The sequence below is a fragment of the Pseudophryne corroboree genome, chromosome 2 (assembly GCF_028390025.1).
Source record: "Pseudophryne corroboree isolate aPseCor3 chromosome 2, aPseCor3.hap2, whole genome shotgun sequence".
In the NCBI taxonomy this organism is placed as follows: domain Eukaryota; kingdom Metazoa; phylum Chordata; class Amphibia; order Anura; family Myobatrachidae; genus Pseudophryne; species Pseudophryne corroboree.
The window spans coordinates 122,492,442-122,515,393 of NC_086445.1; positions in this window are offsets into that span (position 1 = coordinate 122,492,442).

Consider the following 22,952-nt stretch of genomic DNA (forward strand, 5'->3'; position numbering starts at 1 on the left):
CACCCAGTCTCCTCTGGGCACAGGATCTAACTGAAGTCTGGAGGAGGGGCATAGAGGGAGGAGCCAGTGCACACCCATCTAAAGTTCTTTATAGTACCCATGTCTCCTGCGGAGCCCGTCTATACCCCCCATGGTCCTTACGGAGTCTCCAGCATCCCCTAGGACGTAAGAGAAAAGGATTTACTGGTAGGTATTCAAAATCCTATTTTGTAGAATGAAATGTGCATTATATTTCAAGAGAGCTATTCTGGGTTGCGCGTTTTTGTCCGCTTGACTGGCAGCACTACAGATATCACTATTATGTGCTCGGCATGACTGATTCCCAGCCACACATGCACGTTGGAGTTGGTACGCCAGAACGTAATAAAATGTGAATGTGAGTGGGAGCTATGGAAAAAACATAGCCTATGTTCTAATCTGGCCTCTAAACTATTCTTTTGCCAATTGTCAAGTCAATCAATTGAAAGGTTTGGATGTGACTGAGCAACAAACATCCAAAGTTTTATTTTTTATATATTAGTAGGGATAGCCAGAAACTGATTGATTGCTTCAAACGCCTCTAGTTGTGTTTTTTTTTTTAGAAGGTCCTCCCTAAATCTTGATATATAAAAACAAATGTCCTGACTGACTGACTCATCAACACCCAGCCCATACCCCTGGACACAAACATGAAATTTGGGGAGCATATTCCTTCCATGATGAAAGCACCCACTAAGCAGGGATTTTTTTTTAAAAAAGTCAACCCCTAAGAGGGTGAAAAGGGGTAAAAAGGATTTTCATGGATTCCTAAATATCTCTTAGGCCCAATGAGATATCTACTTGGTTTTGGACTACAGAAGTTTCTCACACATATACTCAAAAACTTAATTCAGGATTTTGTCCTAATCAACCCCATAAAGGGCACATCTGGATTTGGTGGCAGGGGGGCAATTCAGACCCCCAAGAACGTCAAGGCTACCATCATTAATCACATTCTACTTCAGTTTGAAGAGGTAGAAATGGAGTACAGATCTGTGGACTCGGTGGTGGAAATGGATGACACAGTCCATTACCCTGTGGAGTTCCTCAACACCCTCAACCCCCCTGGCCTCCCAGCCCACAAGATTCTCCTCAAAGTGGTGATTCCAGAGATGTTACTGCGGATCCTCAACCTACACAAACTCTGCAATGGCACTGGGCTGCTAGTGAAGGCCTTCCACAAGGAACATCATCGAGGCCAGTGTTCACCGGCTGTGCTTGGGGGGAGTCAGGTGTTCATACCCCATATACCACTCATATCATCAGAGTACTTCTTTAACGTTCAAGAGGCTGCAGTTCTCCCTAAAGATATGCTTTACAATAACCATCAACAAGTCCAAGGGGCAATCACTGAAGGTGGCAGGGATTGACTTGAGGGAGGACTGCTTCTCATATGGGCAGGTCTACGTGGCCTGCTCCAGAGTGAGCTCATCCAGTAGCCTGGTGATCCTAGCACCTGAAGGGAGAACCACCAATGTGGTTTACAAAGAGCTCCTTAAGTAGAGAAAAAAGGTTTACTAACATCTTATAACCCACCTACAATTCTTTCATATTAACATTTTTTTTTAAATATCTTAATTTATTTAATATTGACACTACCATGCTCCTGAAACACAGAGGCATAAAATAAACTAAGCATATAAGTTAAGATGGGATGAAGGAAACAAAAAAAGCAAATATCGATTGTCTACCCTGGTGAACTGGGCACATCATCTAGTGTTAAATAAATATTTCAACCTCTTGCCCCTGTGGTACCACCCCTTCCAGTTTTTCTCCCAATATGCTGCTTGAGTTATACTTAATTAAATGTGGAAATAAGTGGACATCTGGAGTACTTTATTATATGTGGCAGTTTTAGGTGTCTATGAAGTTTCTTCATACATTGCTAGGAGTGCACCTGGTGATGTAGTTCTCTATGGAAGTTCCTTTAAAGGTCCTCCTTTTGTGGAATGGAAAATGTCCTTGGCTCTGTAAAGTGACACTCTGCTCGTCTGCTTTCTCTGAATGTGCAAATACCACCATCTGGGCACACAAATCAAAGCACACACTGCATGCAAAGTTGCTTTTTGAACTGCACAATGAATGTCCTGCTTTTCTCAACCGCTTGCCTAATGTGGTCGTATCAGATGCAACCAGTCAGACATGCCCAATGCTGCCAGTATCAGAAGACCTCCCAGGTCCTCTCCACCCATGGCACCTCTCCCTGTGTGTGACGATCATTGTTGGTCACAGTGATCGGGCAGCTGGCAGCACCCAAACCCAATGGCTGCAGAGAAGACCAGCAACAAGGGAAATGTAAGCAAAACAGCTAGTTGCCCCTGTGTATACCTAGTGGCTGCAGAGAGGAGCAGCTGCCGGAGAAATGTAAATAGAACAGTGCGCTGTACAAGTATATACCAGGCGGCTCCAGGGACATGTAAACACATCAGAGCCTCGGGCCCCCAATATCCAGATGTGTGTTGCATATTGATGTTTCTATCTATTGGAATTTCAATCTTTTGCTGATATCGATATTAATATAAAAACTCTGTATTTTGATTATTGTGATCTCGTATCAATTAAGAAAATTGATATAGGACCTTCGATTAGGGATGGCCAATTATCCAAAATAGTTTAAAAGTGTTTCAAGTTCCAATTCAATCATAATATACCATGTACTATTTTTATGGGATACAGGTGGTCATTCCGAGTTGATCGCTAGCTGCATTCGTTCGCTGTGCAGTGATGAGGCAAAAAAAACTGCACTTCTACGCATGCGCAAAGTACTATTACAAAGAACGATGTAGTTTCACACAGGGTCTAGCAAAGCTTTTCAGTCGCACTGCTGGCCGCAGAGTGATTGACATGAAGTGAGCATTTCTGGGTGTCAACTGACCGTTTTCAGGGAGTGTTCGAAAAAATGCAGGTGTGCCAGGGAAAACGCAGGTGTGGCTGGGCGAACGCAGGGCGTGTTTGTGACGTCAAAACAGGAACTGAACAGTCTGAAGTCATCGCAAGCGCTGAGTAGGTATTGAGCTACTCTAAAACTGCACAAAATAAATTTACCGCCGCTCTACGATCCTTTCGTTCGCACTTCTGCTAAGCTAAAATACACTCCCAGTGGGAGGCGGCATAGCGTGTGCACGACTGCTAAAAACTGCTAGCAAGCGAACAACTCGGAATGACCACCACTGTGTTTTAAAAAATAATAAATATATTTTTTTAAATAAATTCATGTTAGATAAGTTTTAAATATATGTTTTTGACCTAATTCAATCATTAAAAAACCCAGTCAATTTCTGAGCAGTATTTGAAAAAAATATTAGTTAAGTAATATAATATTAAGTGGTTGTTCCTGAGAATGCAGTTTATCAATTCACAAGGAAGTAGTGCCTCATGCCTCAGTGAGGTAACTAGTATATGATGTATTAACAGGTTACAGATTCATACCACAAATACGGCTGTCTACACTGAGCAGATGACAGATATGGTAACTGTACAGATGTGTCCTCCATACACCCAACCTGCTTGTGATATATGGCATGAGATGCATAGCGTGACCAGTGGTGCAAGTAGAAAAACATTCTTAGTGGTACTGTGTGCGTGTGCACAAAAAAAGATGGGCGTGACCATGGAAAATGGGGTCGTGTCAACATGACATGCTATTCTTTTATTGTCAGTTTGGGAACATTCCTTTTCCATTCCATATAGCACATCTACAGTAGTGCCTGATATTCACATTTCACCACACAGCAGAGCCCCTTAAACTTGCTGCCACACAACAGAGCCCCTTATACACGTTACACCAGACCGCAGAGTCCCTTATACACGTAACGCCAGATAGCATAGCTTCTTATACACGTTACACAAGACAAGAGCCCCTTATACACATTACACCAAACAGAACCTCTTATACACGTTATGCCAGATAACAGAGCCCCTTATATATATCTTAAGAAAATCCAAAGGGGTTAGAGTGGGGACACAATGAGCAGAGTGGAGCTATAGTGGGGAGAGTAGGGGACACAGGGGAGAGTTGGGCAACACTGGCGAGAGTAGGGGACACAGTTTGGAGAGTAGGGGACACAGTAAGGAGAGTAGGGCACACGGGGGCAGAGTAGGGTACACAGGTGGGACAGTAGGGGCCACAGGGGGCAGAGTAGTGGTCACAGGGGGGAGAGTAGGGGCCACAGGGGGGAGAGTGGTGGGGAGAGTAGAAGACAGCGCAGATCCTGGCACCACACAGGGGGAACACTATGTGAAGCTGCGCAGGCACTCACCTGCAACACTGGCCGTGCATCAGGGGGAGCAGCAGTAGCACCATCCCCACAGACAAATCCCCTGTGGCAGCCCCAGAGGAGCTGGGAGGATCACACAGAGGACCCAGTAGCTAAGCTGTGCCAGCGCCTGCCCCCCGCTTGGCTCTCTCCCGGGTGGTGTCCTCTAGGATCTGCCGAGCGTCCGCCAGCTCGGTCACCTAGAGCTCCACCAGGCTGCTTACCTCCAGGCTGCACACCTGCTTCCGCTCGGTGACATGCAGCTACAGCACACTGTTCTAACTTCTCACTCTCCAGGCTACACCCAGTCATTCAGCTATTTCTTCTGCAGGCGGGAGATGAGGATCGGGCTGAGCGGGGTGCTCATGCTGCTGCACCTGCTGGGTTAGGGTTAGGGTGGGGAGGCTTGCGCGCTAGGTGACAGCAGGCATACAGCAGTGGGTGCTAAATGGTGGCGTGATACCGCGGGTAACCCTGGCACCAGTTTCAGACGCAGCATCGCTTGGAGAGTGACAAAATGGAGAGCAGGAAAGTACCAGCAAGTCAGCTCCTGTCATTTTTCAAACACAGCCTGTGACATGGCAGCTAGGAGCTGATTGCTGATTGGCTGGTACTTTTTCTCTCTCCATTTTATCACTCTCCAAGCGAAAATGCATCTAGCCCAGTGTGCTAGACTCATCTCCTTCACAGAATTAAATACCAAATCTTACCAATCATCTGTAGTATAGGTCATTTCACTATACACAACACAGCTACCTAAACAGGGCTGTCTCTCAGTGCAGCACATCCCCGCACCAATCCAGGGGCAAACGCAGGATTTCTAGAGGGGGGTTTCCAAATGCAATCTACAGTCTCCCACGCTGCAAAACGCTGGAGCAAGTGCGGGAATCTGAGGGAGCAGTAGAAGAAACAGTACTGACCCTGGAACATATATGTGCACATTAGTCTTATAAACACTTGATAGTGTATGGAATACATTATTACTAATTAACACTATAGATGTCTATAGGATAGACTGTATCAAACATATGTAACTAATGGAAATAAAATAAGTGGCCAGTAAAAGGTGAAACATACCATCATAAATACACAAACATAATAGAACCAGTAGAGACAGAACTGCACTTTTTAAGCACACATTATCCCACCTCATGCCTCCTCTTCCTGGCAGCTACTCTCAAAATACTAATACTCATTACTTCCTTTCAAAACAATAGTAATGATTGCCCCCGTTCAAAATATGAATAATTTCTTCTGTTCACATTTTATGGTATCAGCAAGAGCGTAGCTACCATAGGTGCAGGCAGTGCAGCTGCTATGGGGCCCAGAGCTGAGAGGGGCCCACCTTCCCTGTCAAAGTTACATGTGTTATATACATTTTCCGCCATTGGGTGGTTCCTTGCAACTTTTTCCTTGGGGCCTGCAATATATCTAGGTATGCCCCTGGACCTGCTCTTTGTAGTGTGTTATAAAATGAATGGAGGGCATTTTAATGTTATAATATGAACCGGGGCACTGTAATGAGGCACAATATGAATAGGGAGCACTATATATCATAATGTGAATTGGGGGTAGTGTGCGGCATAATGTGTACTGGCAGCTCTGAAATGTGACATAGGGTAAACTTAAGAACTACTACGATTCATAAAAGATACTAGGGCACTACTATGGGGCATAACATTAAATAAGGCTCTACTATGGTTCAGAAAATGAACTAGGGCACTATTATAGGGCATAACATTAACAACTGCTGCAGAGAAGTGTCTCTCTAGAAGCATTGGGATGAGGCCCCTTCAAAATGTTGCTATGGGGCCCAAGTTCTAGCTATTACCAGTTTCAAGCAGCACGCTATAAGGGTTTTATACTCATATCACTGACAAATCTTTCTATAGATAACAATCATGTCTATTTCTATGCTAAGCACATAAACAGGACAAAGAGCCTCCAAACAGCGTCCTTGAGTTTTATGTGTGCCCTGTATATTAATAAAGATAATAGTCGCCATCTCGCAGTGTTTAGAATTCTCCCCTTAGATAATAGCACATTACTAGGAAGAATATTATACATTCAATTTTATTTTAGTAGCAGCCATTCAGGAGGCTTAACCCACTTTAAATCTCATGTCAGCTCTTTGTTTGACCTTTGAACGTCCTTTGATATGCTGGTATTCTGTATTATACTTCTGGAAAGAACAATGCAACTCACTTAATTCTTTGTAGTCTTTAAGGAAACATTGTGCTTTTTTTTTTTTAACATGATTATTTCTTCCCATAAAAAATATTTCCTGTTATATTAATATGATAATTAGGCACTTAAACATTACTGTAATACATTGTAATGTTGTGCCACCTGTTCCCTTTCCCATCAGCTGTATAGCGCGCTCTTCCACCACTGACATTGAGATGCAACATCAAATTTATTGCTATTAGCTCTGAATGACTCAACCTTATGGTCCACTTTCTGACTTTATATGTAGCCGTGATGTTGATTTATATATACAAATTGGCTTAATTATATAGTGTCCTGTTTCTAGGTGCCTGTAATGTTTGTTTACTTTTATTCACTGTTGCAGACAGAGGTTGAGCAGAAGAGATTTGCAAGATAGCAAATCCACTTACTTTAGCAAACCATCAGGACCTACATTTAAATATTTTCAAAGACAGCTTCTGTGTAACACAGTTTGGTCTAGTCGAGGAGTAGCAGGGGAACATAAAGAAATAAGGGGGAGTTGTATTTAGCCCCATCAAAAGGTCAAGTGGAGAAGCTTCCTGTTCCAACCAATCAGCTTCCAGTAATTATTTATCAAGTACCTATAAAATGATAGCTATAAGCTGATTGGATCCGGTATGAAATACCGACAGACGGGATGCCGTCTGTCAGTATAGCGACAGCGGCATCCCGTCTGCCGGAATACCAGCAGCGTCCCCTTGCGGGCTCGCTGCGCTCACTATGCTTCGGGCCCGGTGACTTCGCTCGCCACAGGATCTATTCCCAGTTGGTTGGTGGCGTGGAGCAAATAAAATAAACCAAGTAAATGATCTCTCTTGATAAAAAAAAACAACAAAGAGAAAAACATGGAGAAACCAAAACGGGAGGGCAGAAGAAACCTCTTTGTTCCACCAAAGGCAGACAGTATGGTGGCATTAAACCACAAGTGGTTTGAGTGCTGCCCCTTTAACAGTGCCAGATTAAGGTCCTAATGGCCTGGAGCTGAAATTAATAAAGGGCCTATTATGCGCCGCCTCAGGGGGTGTGACCAGCATGGTGGGGGGGGGGGGTGACTACTGATATGGGGGGGTGGTCTGTGCCATGGGGTGTGGCTAGCACCATGGAGGGCATAGCTACCAACCTTCCTTCACCCACCTCGCTCTTCCTCCCCTCTTTGCTTATATGAATCATACACCACCTATTATATTATAAACCACTGAATTAAAAAAAAAACACAGACTATGGTTAATTAATAAAATAAATGTTATTTAGGGTAGTAATAGTCTAGTAACAAAAAAAAAAAAGGCCCAAATTATGTGATTGCAGCTTTTTTGACAATTTTTGGAAGAAATACAAACTCAAAAGTCATGGCGTTTTTGCATAACCAAAACCGGTCGACAAATTAGAAAACCAAAACCAGGAAAATGGTCCAGTGCATACCACTAATCCATATGATAGATAGATAGATAGATAGATAGATAGATAGATAGATAGATAGATAGATAGATAGATAGATAGATAGATAGATAGATAATGTATATTTTACAACGTTTCAATTTATTGCAATTGTCTTCAGGATCTTTGATCCTGAAGACGGTTGTAATAAATTGAAATGATGATCTGACAAGGGTTAACTCCTGTATGTGACCGTTTATGAAAGTCCTATGAGTGCCACCCGTCTCTGTTCCTGTATGCTGTGGTGCACCCAGAGGCGGATTGCCCATAGGGTTTACGGGGAAGATTCCCGGTGGGCCGACGCACCCGCGTGGCCTGTTTTGTTTGAGGACATGTGGTCCTTTTTATAGACATAATGAATAAGATGCAAAATAATTTGCATATATGAAAATTACTTTGCCACTTAGCCTGTGATTGCAGATGATCTAGTGTATGCTCTGTCTGCCTGCTTGGCTGACATATAAGATTGAGTGAATAGTGATTGGGATATGGTTGGTGTAATAAGCAAGAAAATATATATTTCTAAAGAATTATATAGTTTCCTAAATTCTGAAGATGTATCATATAATGTGCTCATAATATTTAATTTTATTTCTTTTTAACTTCCCCCTTGATGCTGGACATGCCCACTATCTGGAAAGTCTTGGGGGGAGGGTGCTGCTGCCATGGCCCATGGCTAGACCTTACACCTCTGGTGCTGCCCATGTGGGGCCACTAGTACAAATTTTTCCAGGGCCGCTTTTTGTTCCCAATCCGCCCCTGGGTGCACCTGTTCCTGGGAGAGCACCTGGGCACATAAAGACAGACCGTCAAGATATATATATATATATATATATATATATATATTGTATATAAAAATCTGCCTGTGATATGGAAAAGTCCAGAATCCTTATAGCCTGCTTGATCATAACTCATGTGACCAATGTTATATTTGTCATATCAAATTTTGATTTAGAAGATAACTGTAGTGTAATGCCTACAAGCAGTGGGAACCTGCTGGCCCAAGAGCTAAAGGAAAAAGGACACAAATTAAACGTGTGCAGTGGGCACTCACCAATACTTGTGCTGCATGTGCAGCAGCAACAGTCCATCCAAGTGCAAACAGTGCCACTGATGGGAACAGGTGCAGGGTGCTAAGTGGCATTAGGCCCCGCCCACATTGGTGTGATCCACTGGTCACTAAATGGGCGTGGCCAAATATGGATGGGGTGGGACTTAAAACGAGGACTGTGGCAGGGGCTCCAATACAAGAGAAAAAAATAAGTTGATCTGGCAGTGATGGGGGAACGATGGGGGGTCAGGGACCTAGGTCGTTGCAGGCTGCAGTAGCAGGAATTTCTTTTATCCTGTCTATAGCAGACAGGACATTTGCAGATGTTGTGGGCCTGTTGTAGAGGGTGGGCTTGGAGCTGCAGCGCCATCAGCCCCATTGTTAATCCGGCCCTACCCTTTAATAATATGCTGGAACACTGTATTTTCCCGGTACGGCAGTCAGCTTAATTTTTAACAGCCAATAGTAGTTAAGTGGGGAGGAGTTTTGTAGGTAATAGTGGTGTGAGGAAGAAGGTCTGCCTCTTTGATTTACCACCCTCCCACCCTTTTTGTGTATGGTTTATTAGTGTGTGCGTGGCGGAACGGTAGTTTGTTAAGTTTTAAACTTACTGGGTGTAATCTCCTTGCATTGGTGTCTGCTGTAAACCGATTGTCCTGGGTGGGAAATGATTACACCACCTGAATGGGTGGGTTGTGTAATGGAGACTTGAATGCCAACATATGGTTCTGTATTGGTATGTTTGGTTGTCCTGTCCGTTCTTTAGTGCCACCATTTTAAAATGTAAATTTAAAAGTATTATTGTCAATAATAACTTTGACCAATTTTAAACAACAGCACTGTTGTCCGTGTTTTTATTCTTAGCGCTTGTTCTCAGTGCCGTAACTACACATTTTAGGGCTGTGTGCAAGAAACAGCCTCGGCGCCCCCCCCCCCCCCCTATGCAAAACAGGGGCAGTGCGCACCGTAGGCGCGCAAAAAATATGTAGGGGCGCGGCTTCATGGGGAAGGGGTGTGGCCACAAAATAATACCAATTCATATTACTGTGCACAGTAGTCTCTATTATTCAAATTATGCCACACAGTAGCACCACTACACCAGGTAGAGCCCCTTTTACATATTATGGCAGACAGATTCACCTTTTAACACATTACGGCAGACAGCGTCTTCTTTTTACACATTACGGCAGACAGCGTCCCCCTTTTTACACATTACGGCAGATAGCATCCCCTTATTACACATTATGGCAGATTGCGTCCCCATATTACACATTACAGCAGATTGCGTCCCCTTATTACACATTACGGCAGACAGCATCCCCTTGTTATTACACATTACGGTAGATAGCGTCCCCTTTTTACACATTACGGCAGACAGCGTCCACCTTTTTACACATTTCGGCAGACAGCATCCCCTTATTACACATTACGGCAGATTGCGTCCCCATATTACACATTACGGCAGATTGCGTCCCCTTATTACACATTACGGCAGACAGCGTCCCCTTATTACACATTACGGCAGACAGCGTCCCCTGTTTTACACTTCACGGCAGACAGCATCCCCATAATACACATTACGGCAGACAGCGTCCCCTGTTTTACACATTACGGCAGACAGCTTCCCCATATTACACATTATGGCAGACAGTCCCTACACACACACACACACACACACACACACACACACACACACACACACACACACACACACACACACACACACACACACACACACAGCCTGTCACCTACAGTCACACCACACACACACATCCCCCCCCCTCCCCTCCCCTCGTGTCAACTTTACCTCAAGGAAGCTGTAGCAGAGACGGATGCAGACAGACGAAACAGCAAAGTCGGGGGGCGTGGCCTAATCACGGACCCGTGGCCACGCCCCCTTTCAGCACAGACAGGCGGCCCGGGAGACAAGGAGGCACCGGACCGGACATACGGCAATCACATCTAGTGTCCTGCTCCGCCGCGAGCACTGAGCAGCGGGAAACCACAGGTGTTGCCGGCGGTCCTGCGCCCTCAGTGCACATGCGCTGTGTGCCAGGCACCGCCGGCACATACCTAGTTACGGCACTGCTTGTTCTATCTATCTATCTATCTATCTATCTATCTATCTATCTATCTATCTATCTATCTGGTACGGTATATATATATATATATATATATAGCAAATGCTGGCTCTCTGGGATGGATTGCTGCTCCTCTCCTCTATGCATCAAGAACCAGGCGGCACTCCACGGATTTTGGTAAATAAGAAGTGTATTGAAAATGAATCAAGCAATAACAAGCATAGTGGACACCAACGTTTCAACGACTCCTGGGTGTTTTTGTCAAGGTGCTACGCTGAGTAGTGTAAAACAAAAGCCAACAAACATTACAGTTGTCTTTCCTTACCTTTTAAAGGGTATGTGAATAAGACTGCCTCCCCTCCATGCCGGCGTCCACCTGGTGCCGGGAGCCGCGTCCCGCGGCACTTCCGGTTGGACGCAGTGGGCGTGATGACGTTCACCGCTGCGTCCTCTCTGGTTGGCCCGCACGCACCAGCTCTCCGTTGCCAGGGGCACCGTTACTATGGACAGTGGTGAATCCAGGGGGGGGGGGCACACGGGCCCGTGCCCCCCCTGTCAAGTCTGGCACTTTAATAAAAAAAAAAAAAGCAGTCCCTTGATAAAAGAAGCGGTGGTGCAGACAGTGCAGTTCACTGGCACCCGCCGCGATGAAGGGGTCAGTGGCGGCGGCAGCAGTACTAATGAGTCAGACTGACTCATTACAGCATAGCCTCCAACTGTACCGATTAACCAGTACAGTACCGTTTTTTAAAGGTCTGTACCGGCTAAAAACTTCTGTGCCGATTGTACCGTTTTTTCCCGCAGCCAGCGCTTACGGACAAGGGGATCCTCCCCCGTCACCTTTGTTCCGTAGTTGCTGCTGTGCTGTCAGTCTCTCCTCCACCTGTGCACGGCGCTGACGTAATGCCGTCATCACGCTAGCGCCAGTGCAGAGGAGAGGAGAATTTGGGAAGTACAGGGCAGCCGGAGGTGTGTGTCAGGCGCCGGGGTGGTCCTGGTGCGCACCAATAGGAGGTTTCCCGGCTGCCTTCTTCTGCTGTGCTCCGCCTCCTCTGCCAATGAACCGCTTAATTTGAACCTGCCTGGTGATCCCCTGTATGCGCGCACGTGACGTTATGACGTCACGCAGCGCTCGCACCAGCCTGCTCTTCCTCTCTCCTTCTGTGCCCACCGTTGACGAGCGTAAGGTGCACAAGCACTCCTCCTAACATGTATGGCACCTACTGACACTGCGTCTCACGAGGAGGACCTGTCAATCAAAACAGCTGTAAGTGAATTGCTCAATGCAATGCTGTAGGGGATGCGGGGTGGTGGGGGAGGTGCCTTAAATTACTTTTCTATGAGGTAAAAAAATTTCTTTAAGAAATGTTTAATTTTGAGGGTAGTGTGTATATAACATATTATATGTATGTATGTATATATAAAATATATTATATATGATATAATAATTTTTTATATATATATTTATATATATATATATATAGGAAAAACAGTTACACCGGCACTCACTCACTGTCCCAGACCACAACCTGCTCGGGTGCCATCCATGAATCCAGACGGAATCACCTAATACCCACTCCAAATGGCGGCACTCCCAAGACTTATATATATATAATTTATCGTCCAACATGTTTGCTTTCCTGTTAATTATGTTACGTCCCATATCCCCCCCCCCCCCCTCAGCTTCCCTACCCTAACCCTCCCTGTACCTCCTCCTCAGTGTCCCTGCCCCGGTCTGTACCGATTTTTGACTCTCCAAACTTCCATTGAAAGTATAGAAAAAGCCCTTTTACCCGTGGCCACGCCCCCTTTCCTAATTTGTTACCGATTTTTAAATGTAAAATGTTGGAGAGTATGATTACAGTACGCTGCAGCCGGCTGTAGTAAAGCCGGAAGACTCGAAAGAGAGGAGAGGCTTTCCCCTTCTCTCTCCTCCCCTCCACCACGGTCCAGCCACAAGCGACATGCGAGCTGCCGAAGGAGTCACTGACCGGATATATTAGGCTCTCTCTCTCCCTTGTTCCCTCTCCTCTCAGCTATTGTGTTAAGCTCCCATGTTTTCTTCAATCTGTTTCCCCAGTGATACTTTCCCTTCATGTCTCTGTAAACCTCACTACAAATGTCTCACTACTCCCTCCTACACCTACAGAGACCTTAGGTACCCACTGCCTCTCCCTGTCCCCCTCTCCTTGTTACCCACTGCCACCTCCCCCTGGCATCACCCACTTTTTTCTTGTCACCCTTTCCCCGGTGTTACCCACACTGCCTCTCACTGTCACCCCTCTCTATGTCACCCACTGATTCTCTGTCTCCCACTATGTCTCCTTCACCCACTGCCTCACCCTCTGCCTCTCCCCTGCATCACTATAAACCCATCACTCTCTCCTGTCACCCTCTGCCTCTCCAAAGTGTCACCCTCTTCCCGTCTTACGAATACGACATTCCCTTTGAGGCCATGACCCTTGTTGCTAGGTCATGCCCTTCTTGTGAGGCCACGCGCTCCTTCATGGGTCCGCACGCCTTCGGCGTGCACAAGGTGCCCCCCCCTGTAATTTTTTCCTGGATCCGCCCCTGACTATGGAGATAGGAAAACAGAAACTATTACAGTACAGTTATCACTGACCTGGTCGAAGGGTGTTGTGGACTCGGGGCTTCTTCCGGTGACTGGGAAGAGGAACCGCTACTGGGTCGCAATAGAGATGGCCGGATGTAGGTCTTCTTCATACAGGATGAAGACGGTAAGCAGGAAGTACGGAGGAATGCTTGAAGGTCTCCTGAAAAACAAGACTAGTAAAAGTGCTAAGTGCTGAGGTACAGAGGTGCTGGTGTTATTGAGGTACTGAAGGCACTGAGATGCTGGAGGTGCTGAGGCACCGAGGTACTGAGGTTCTGTGGCACTGAGGTGCCGAGGTACTGAGGTGCTGAGTTTCTGTGGTGTTGAGGCACCGAGGTGCTGAGGTTCTGTGGTACTGAGGTGCTGAGGCACCGAGGTGCTGAGGTTCTGTGGCACTGAGGTGCTGATGGCGCTCAGGCGCCTTGGTGGCACGGAGGTGCGTGATAGCGCTCGGGCGCTTGGAGGCACGGAGGTGCTTGATGGCGCTCGGGCGCTTGGAGGCACGGAGGTGCGTGATGGCGCTCGGAGGCACGGAGGTGCTTGATGGCGCTCGGGCGCTTGGAGGCACGGAGGTGCTTGATGGCGCTCGGGCGCTTGGAGGCACGGAGGTGCGTGATGGCGCTCGGGCGCTTGGAGGCACGGAGGTGCGTGATGGCGCTCGGGCGCTTGGAGGCACGGAGGTGCTTGATGGCGCTCGGGCGCTTGGAGGCACGGAGGTGCGTGATGGCGCTCGGGCGCTTGGAGGCACGGAGGTGCTTGATGGCGCTCGGGCGCTTGGAGGCACGGAGGTGCGTGATGGCACTCGGGCGCTTGGAGGCACGGAGGTGCTTGATGGCGCTCGGGCACTTGGAGGCACGGAGGTGCGTGATGGCGCTCGGGCGCTTGGAGGCACGAAGGTGCTTGGAAACACTGAGACACTGGAGACACGGGTATACTGGAAGGCACAGCGGAAACAGGAACAAGGGAGCTCTGGAGATCACGGCTTCTGACAGGCAGAATGATGATACACAGGCGCCGGCTCCCTGCTCGGCGTCTGGCTTTGAACCTCCCGCCTTAGTCTGATTGGCAGAGCGGGCAGATGACGTCAGCCCCGCTCCGCCTACCTAATCCAGAACAGCATGGCGGCGCCCTTGCTCCGGGAGCCGCCGGAGAGACCCGCCGACCCGACGCCAGACCCCCGAGGCCGCCGGAGGAGAGAGACGCCAGGCCATACAGGACACCCGCAGAGGTAAGCGCGGCCGCCGCTGCCCGCGGGGTGTGACAGTACCCCCTCCTCCAGGAGTGGCCCCTGGACACTTTCCGGGTTTAGTTGGATGTCTGGAATGGAAGATCCGAACCAGTCGGGGAGCCATTACCTCAGTAGCATTGATCCAACTTCTCTCTTCAGGACCATAACCTTTCCACTCTACCAAGTACTGTAGTTTTTTATGAAAATAACGAGAGTCAAGAATAGCTTTGATTTCAAATTCTGTCCCAGCTTCAGACACTGTAGTAGTTGGCCTAGGAGATGCTGAGTGGAACCGATTTAGAATGAGGGGGCGGAGGAGAGAGACGTGGAAGGAGTTTGGAATTCGAAGGTGGGAAGGCAACTCCAATTTGCAAACGACCGGGTTCAAGACTTGCCGCACTGAGAAAGGACCAATGAACCTTGGGGCAAATTTCATGGTGGGTACTTTCAAACGAAGATTGCGGGTAGAGAGCCATACCTTGTCACCAACCTTATATTGAGGAGCTGCTCGTCGTTTCCTATCCGCAAAGAATTTATAGCGACCGGAAACCCTCTTAAGATTGGCATGAACTAGGCTCCAAATTTGAGTGAAATGTCGGAGAGTTGAAGCTGCAGCAGGAACTTCTTCTGGAGGACAAATGGGCAACTCCGGAACTTGGGGATGAAATCCATAATTAATAAAGAATGGAGACTCACCAGTAGAAGAATGATAAAGATGGTTGTGGGCAAACTCAGCCCACGGCAACAACTCCACCCAGTTATCTTGAGAAGGGGAAAGGTAAATACGGAGAAAAGTCTCTAGATCCTGATTGACGCGTTCAGTTTGCCCATTAGTCTGTGGATGGTAAGCAGAAGAGAATTTGAGCTTAATTTGTAGAGTTGAACAGAGGGCTCTCCAGAATCTTGCTGTAAACTGTACTCCCCGATCTGAGACTATTTCCAGAGGTAACCCGTGCAGGCGGAAATGCTCTTGGATAAATAACAGGGCCAACTTGGAAGCGGAGGGTAATCCGGTCAACGGAACAAAATGTGCCATCTTAGAGAATCGGTCAATGATCACCCAAATGGTGTTATGACCCTTAGAGAGCGGTAATTCAGTAACAAAGTCCATCGAGATATGAGTCCAAGGCCTTTTAGGAATGGATAAAGGATGCAACAAACCCGCAGGCGGCAGACGTGGAGTTTTGTGCTGAGCACATTGAGGACACGAATTGACATACTCTTGAACATCTTTTTTCATAGTGTCCCACCAGTACGATCTTCGCAGAAATTCCCACATTTTCTGAACTCCCGGATGACCAGAAAACTTAGAAGTATGTGCCCACTGCAACAGTTTCGGTCGAAATTTAACTGGTACCGACATTCTTCCAGGAGGAGGACCCAACCTAGTGGGAGCTGCAGAAATAGAGATGGGACTGAGGATTAATGCCTTCCCCATTGTATTCTCCTCATCAGAAGCCATCACTGAACGGGATAGGGCATCCGCCTTGGTATTTAGAGTTCCAGCCCGATACTTGATGATAAAGGAAAATCTGGTAAAGAAGAGCGCCCATCTTGCCTGACGGGGGTTCAAACATTGGGCCGTCTTTAGATACAGTAAATTCTTGTGGTCCGTAAAAATTGTAATTAAGTGTTTAGCACCCTCCAGAAGATACCTCCATTCTTCCAACGCAGATTTAATTGCCAGTAGCTCTTTGTCTCCGATGGTGTAATTTAGTTCAGCAGGGGAGAACTTGCGAGAATGAAACCCACACGGATGCAACTTCCCATCTGAGGCGTACTGCGAGAGTACAGCACCTATGCCTACCGTGGAAGCATCAACCTCCAAAAAGAATGGTTTTAGGAAATCTGGCTGCTGAAGTACGGGAGCAGATATAAAGGCGGTCTTCAACTGTTTGAACGCTGCTACTGCTTCAGAAGGCCAATTGCTTGGGTCAGCCCCTTTCTTAGTCAGAGCCGTAATAGGTGCCACGATGGTAGAGAAACCTCTTATAAATTTCCGATAATAATTTGCGAATCCTAGAAATCGTTGCACTGCTTTTAAGGAAAGAGGTTGAGTCCAATCCCGGATGGCCGAGAGTTTCTCCGGATCCATACGCAATTCAGTTCCAGAAATAATGTAGCCCAAAAATGAAATAGAAGGAACCTCAAAGGTGCACTTGGAGATCTTGCCATAAAGATGATTCTTGCGCAACCGAAGGAGTACTTCTTTAACCTGTAGTCGGTGCTCAGAAAGATTCTTTGAAAAAATCAGAATGTCATCCAAATAGACTACTACATTCAGATACAACATATCCCGAAAGACTTCATTAATGAATCCTTGAAAGACAGCGGGGGCGTTGCTGAGGCCAAATGGCATTACCAGGTACTCATAATGCCCGTCTCTAGTATTGAAAGCCGTCTTCCACTCATCTCCTTGTCGAATACGTATCAAGTTGTATGCTCCTCTTAAGTCAAGCTTAGTAAATACTCGAGCTCCACGCACTCTATCGAAAAGCTCTGTGATGAGCGGCAGAGGATACTTGTTTTTAATGGTGACTTCATTTAAACCACGATAGTCAATGCATGGTCTCAGCCCTCCATCTTTTTTCTTTACAAAGAAGAAGCCAGCTCCCACTGGAGAAGTGGAGGGACGGATGAACCCCTTCTGCAAATTCGACTTAATGTACTCTGACATAGCTTGTGTCTCTGGAACCGACAAAGGATAAGTGCGACCTCGGGGCGGCATTTTCCCAGGAATGAGCTCAATGGGACAGTCCCAAGCCCTATGCGGAGGTAATTTATCAGCCGCCTGTTCCGAGAAGATATCTAAAAATTCTCGATAAGCCTCAGGAACTAACTCCACGTCCAACTTGGCCGATGCACGGAGTGGAACGACAGGAGTAAGACAATTCAATCGGCAGAAAGGACTCCAAGAAATTATTTGTGTCGACCCCCAGTCGACATGAGGGTTGTGTAGCCTGAGCCAGGGAAGACCCAAAACGAGATCATGAGACATTTCCTGAATAACTAGAAACTTCAGTTGTTCACGATGTAAAGCTCCCACTTGTAGCTGAATTGACTCAGACTGACTCGTAATCAAGGCGTTAGGAATTTGAACACCGTTAATGGCTGTAATAGTAATAGGTCGCTCGACCAACTGTAATTTCAAACCCAAACTCTGGGCGCAGGGGAGAGAAATAAAATTCCCCGCAGCACCTGAATCCAAAAGAGCCATAACGGTTTTGACTTCTGTTTTAGTAGACAAAGATACTGAGAGTAAACAGTCCACTTCTGGAGAAGATTGAGAAACCACACCCAGCTTGACTTCCCCGGAAAAGGCTAGGATTGCCCGTTTCCCGGGCGAGCTTTGCAAGACTTGAGGAAGTGATCCGCGGCTCCACAGTAGAGGCAAAGTCTGTTCTCACGCCGACGCTGTCGCTCTTCTGGAGACAGTCGAGACCGATTAATCTGCATGGGTTCGTCTGGAGCTGTCGTAACCGATGGTTTAGACGGAGGAGCCCGGAATCTGCACCGATCAGACCGAGAACGTTCGCCAACTCGTTCCTGCATGCGGAGATCCACTTTCACACAGAGCGAGATCAACTGCTCCAAAGAATCTGGCAAATCTCTTGTAATCAATTCGTCTTTAAGACGGTCGGACAGCCCGTTCCAGAAAGCGGCCCGTAAGGCATCATTATCCCAGCGTAATTCGGAAGCTATGGTCTGAAAATGAATCACATACTGACCCACTGAACGAGAGCCTTGTCGAACTCTGAGAAGATCTGAAGAGGCAGCGGCCGTTCTGCCAGGCTCATCAAAGATCCTGCGGAAAGATGAGATGAAATTAGTGTAGCTGGAAACCAAAGGATCAGATCGCTCCCATAAAGGAGACACCCATTCCAGCGCTGAACCCTCAAGCAAGGAAATAATGTATGCTACTTTGGATCGATCCGTGGGAAAGTTGTGTGCGAGGAGTTCAAACTGCACCTCGCACTGGTTAAGAAAACCACGGCAATTCTTCGGGTTGCCGTTGTAGCTAGAGGGAGTGGGAAGCTGAAGGCGTGACCTGGTACCGGACACTGCGTGAGCATTATCAGGAACGACTACCGGAGTGGGTACTGGAGCTGGAACCGGAACTACTGAAGCCAGGGAAACCTGAATTTGATCCAACCTGCCGGATAGTTCTTGGAGATACCGCATCACCTGGTTTTGCGCCGCTTCCTGACTCTGAACACGGGAAACCAGATCTTGGATGGCACTTGCTTCTGGGTTCCGATTCCCCGGGTCCATGGCGCCTGTGTATACTATCACTGACCTGGTCGAAGGGTGTTGTGGACTCGGGGCTTCTTCCGGTGACTGGGAAGAGGAACCGCTACTGGGTCGCAATAGAGATGGCCGGATGTAGGTCTTTTTCATACAGGATGAAGACGGTAAGCAGGAAGTACGGAGGAATGCTTGAAGGTCTCCTGAAAAACAAGACTAGTAAAAGTGCTAAGTGCTGAGGTACAGAGGTGCTGGTGTTATTGAGGTACTGAAGGCACTGAGATGCTGGAGGTGCTTAGGCACCGAGGTACTGAGGTTATGTGGCACTGAGGTGCCGAGGCACCGAGGTACTGAGGTGCTGAGTTTCTGTGGTGTTGAGGCACCGAGGTGCTGAGGTTCTGTGGTACTGAGGTGCTGAGGCACCAAGGTGCTGAGGTTCTGTGGCACTGAGGTGCTGATGGTGCTCAGGCGCCTTGGTGGCATGGAGGTGCGTGATAGCGCTCGGGCGCTTGGAGGCACGGAGGTGCTTGATGGCGCTCGGGCGCTTGGAGGCACGGAGGTGCGTGATGGCGCTCGGGCGCTTGGAGGCATGGAGGTGCTTGATGGCGCTCGGGCGCTTGGAGGCACGGAGGTGCTTGATGGCGCTCGGGCGCTTGGAGGCACGGAGGTGCGTGATGGCGCTCAGGCGCTTGGAGGCACGGAGGTGCGTGATGGCGCTTGGGCGCTTGGAGGCACGGAGGTGCTTGATGGCGCTCGGGCGCTTGGAGGCACGGAGGTGCGTGATGGTGCTCGGGCGCTTGGAGGCACGGAGGTGCTTGATGGCGCTCGGGCGCTTGGAGGCACGGAGGTGCGTGATGGCGCTCGGGCGCTTGGAGGCACGGAGGTGCTTGATGGCGCTCGGGCGCTTGGAGGCACGGAGGTGCGTGATGGCGCTCGGGCGCTTGGAGGCACAAAGGTGCTTGGAAACACTGAGACACTGGAGACACGGGTATACTGGAAGGCACAGCGGAAACAGGAACAAGGGAGCTCTGGAGATCACGGCTTCTGACAGGCAGAATGATGATACACAGGCGCCGGCTCCCTGCTCGGCGTCTGGCTTTGAACCTCCCGCCTTAGTCTGATTGGCGTAGCGGGCAGATGACGTCAGCCCCGCTCCGCCTACCTAATCCAGAACAGCATGGCGGCGCCCTTGCTCCGGGAGCCGCCGGAGAGACCCACCGACCCGACGCCGGACCCCCGAGGCCGCCGGAGGAGAGAGACGCCAGGCCATCCAGGACACCCGCAGAGGTAAGCGCGGCCGCCGCTGCCCGCGGGGTGTGACAACAGTGAATATACAATGGAGCAACCTAGCTCCGTGATCGGTAATCTAATCAAATGAATACCTATACAGTGCTAATAGAAATTACCACCACCTATTAAAAACAACATGGAAACGCACCATATCAACCCTTCTATGTTTTAAATGGAGTCAGATGTTACTTTCTGACTGAATATATAACAGCACAAGGATGTCTAAAGTCCGAGGACTGCCCAATTACTCTGAAATTACTGCTGGGCACAGGCGGCCTGATGTATCCACGGGTACTTACAGTTTATATAGATAAATAAATATAACTCTACTACGGGGGTAAATGCTTCTAAATACGGCTATTCTATTACTACTATACATTACTACTATATCACTAGCCCACCCTTTTTTTCTTTATTCATAGGTATACATTCCACTGTATTTGTTCGTTCAGTCCATTTGGGGTCAAAGTGTCCAATTCATGGATCCACTTGGTCTCCTTTTGTGACAAGATCTTCGCTCTGTCCCCCCCTCTCGTCATTCTAGGCACGTGATCAATAATGGTATATTTGAGTTGGCTTAACTGATGGTTAGCCTGCTTGAAATGTCTCGCCACCGGCTGATCCTTGCCCTTTCCTTCCAAGGTGGCTCTAATCGCCGAGCGATGCAGGGCCATCCTTTCCCGAAAAGTTCTAGTGGTCTGACCCACAAAGATCAATCCACATGGGCATACGATCGCATAGATCACAAAGGAAGACGTACACGTGACAAAGTGATTGATCGCATACTCCCTGGTTGTACGGGGATGCTTGAATTTCTGTCCTGGAGTCATAAAGTTGCATGTTTCACACTTCAGGCATTTAAAACAGCCCTTTTTGTGTATCACTTCTGGTTTCTTGGACACATCTAATTTGACTACTAAGTCCTTGAGGTTTTGTCCCCTTTTGTACGAGGGCATTATCGTTTTTCCTTAAAAGCATGGGGTTTCCGGATCTGTTGACACTAGGGACCACAGAGCTCTGGTTGCCCTTGGAAGCACCAAGCTTGCTGTTGAAAATTCCGTGATCAGGTTGATTCTATTTTCTGCTTGGGCTCTTTGATGTGGTATGAGGAAGGATTCCCTGGGCTTGTTAAGAATTTCTTCCTTCAACTGTACCAGAGATTTTTTGGGATAGCCTCTCTGAAAAAATCTATCCACAACATAGTCCAACGCTGGTTCTACTTTCTCTTTCCTACTCGTAATTCTTGCTGCCCTCATTAACTGTGATTTGGGCAGGCCCTTCTTTAGGGCCGGTGGGTGAAAGCTGTTATGAAGTAGGAGTGTATTACGGTCCGCGGGCTTGTTGTACACATCGGTTACTATGTTGTTATTAGTAATGGAAATCCTCACATCTAAGAAATTTATCTCCGTATAGCTCCTAACTGCTGTTATTTTCACTGGTGAGTTCTTCTTACTGAGCGAGTCCAACAGTCCTTGAAGTTCTGCACAGGTGCCCCCCCCCCCAGACTAGGAGCAGATCATCTAAGTATCTGCGATACATGTGTATATGGCTGCTAATGGAGGGGGAAGACCAGAAGAACTCTTTCTCTACCGCGAACATGTATATGTTAGCGTACATTGGAGCCACGTTAGATCCAATAGCGCACCCTGTGAGTTCTAAGAAATATTGCCCGTTATGCAGAAAATAATTGTGCGTCAAAGTAAAGTGTAATAACTCAAGAAACAGAGGGATATTCAAGGCTTGAAAATCATTTTCCTCCAGGAAATTTTTCATTGCTTCCATCCCCGCCTCATGTGGGATGATGGTATAGAGGCTTTTGACGTCCATGGTACACAGTATTGTGTTCGGGGGGACTTCTCCCGGTTCCTTTAAAATAAGTAGGAGATGTGTAGTGTCCTTCAAATATGTACTTTATGTCGAGACCGGAGGCTGTAAAAGAAAATCCAAGTACTGAGAGACCGGTTGTGTTAAGGACCCGCGGGCTGATATAATAGGCCTGCCCGGGGGATTGGCACTGTCTTTATGGACCTTCGGGACTGTGTAGAAAATCGGTGTAATAGGGTGTTGCTGTGTTAGCGCTTTGTGTACTTTCTGATCCAATAGGCCATTGGACAGTGCTTCCTTTAGAAGAGCGTTTAATTTCTTCTTGTATTGGACTGTTGGATCCCCCCTCAATTTTCTGTATGTTCCTGCTTCACTGAGCTGGCTATCTATTTCTTCAAAGTATCTTGACTTGTCCTGAATTACTATTGCCCCGCCTTTATCCGCGGGGCGTATTACTGTATCCGAGTATCCTGATAGATCTTTGATGGCTTTCTCCTCCTCCTTGGTAATATTGCTGTATATTCGGGGCTGAGATCCCACAAATTTTTGTATGGAATCATCCAGCAATCTAGTAAAGGTTTTCACTGAACCTACTGATGTTTGTGGGTCAAAAGTAGACTTTGAGGATTTAGCCAGAAACGGATTGAGAAGTTCGATAGACTTCTTGGAAAGCAGCCACTAA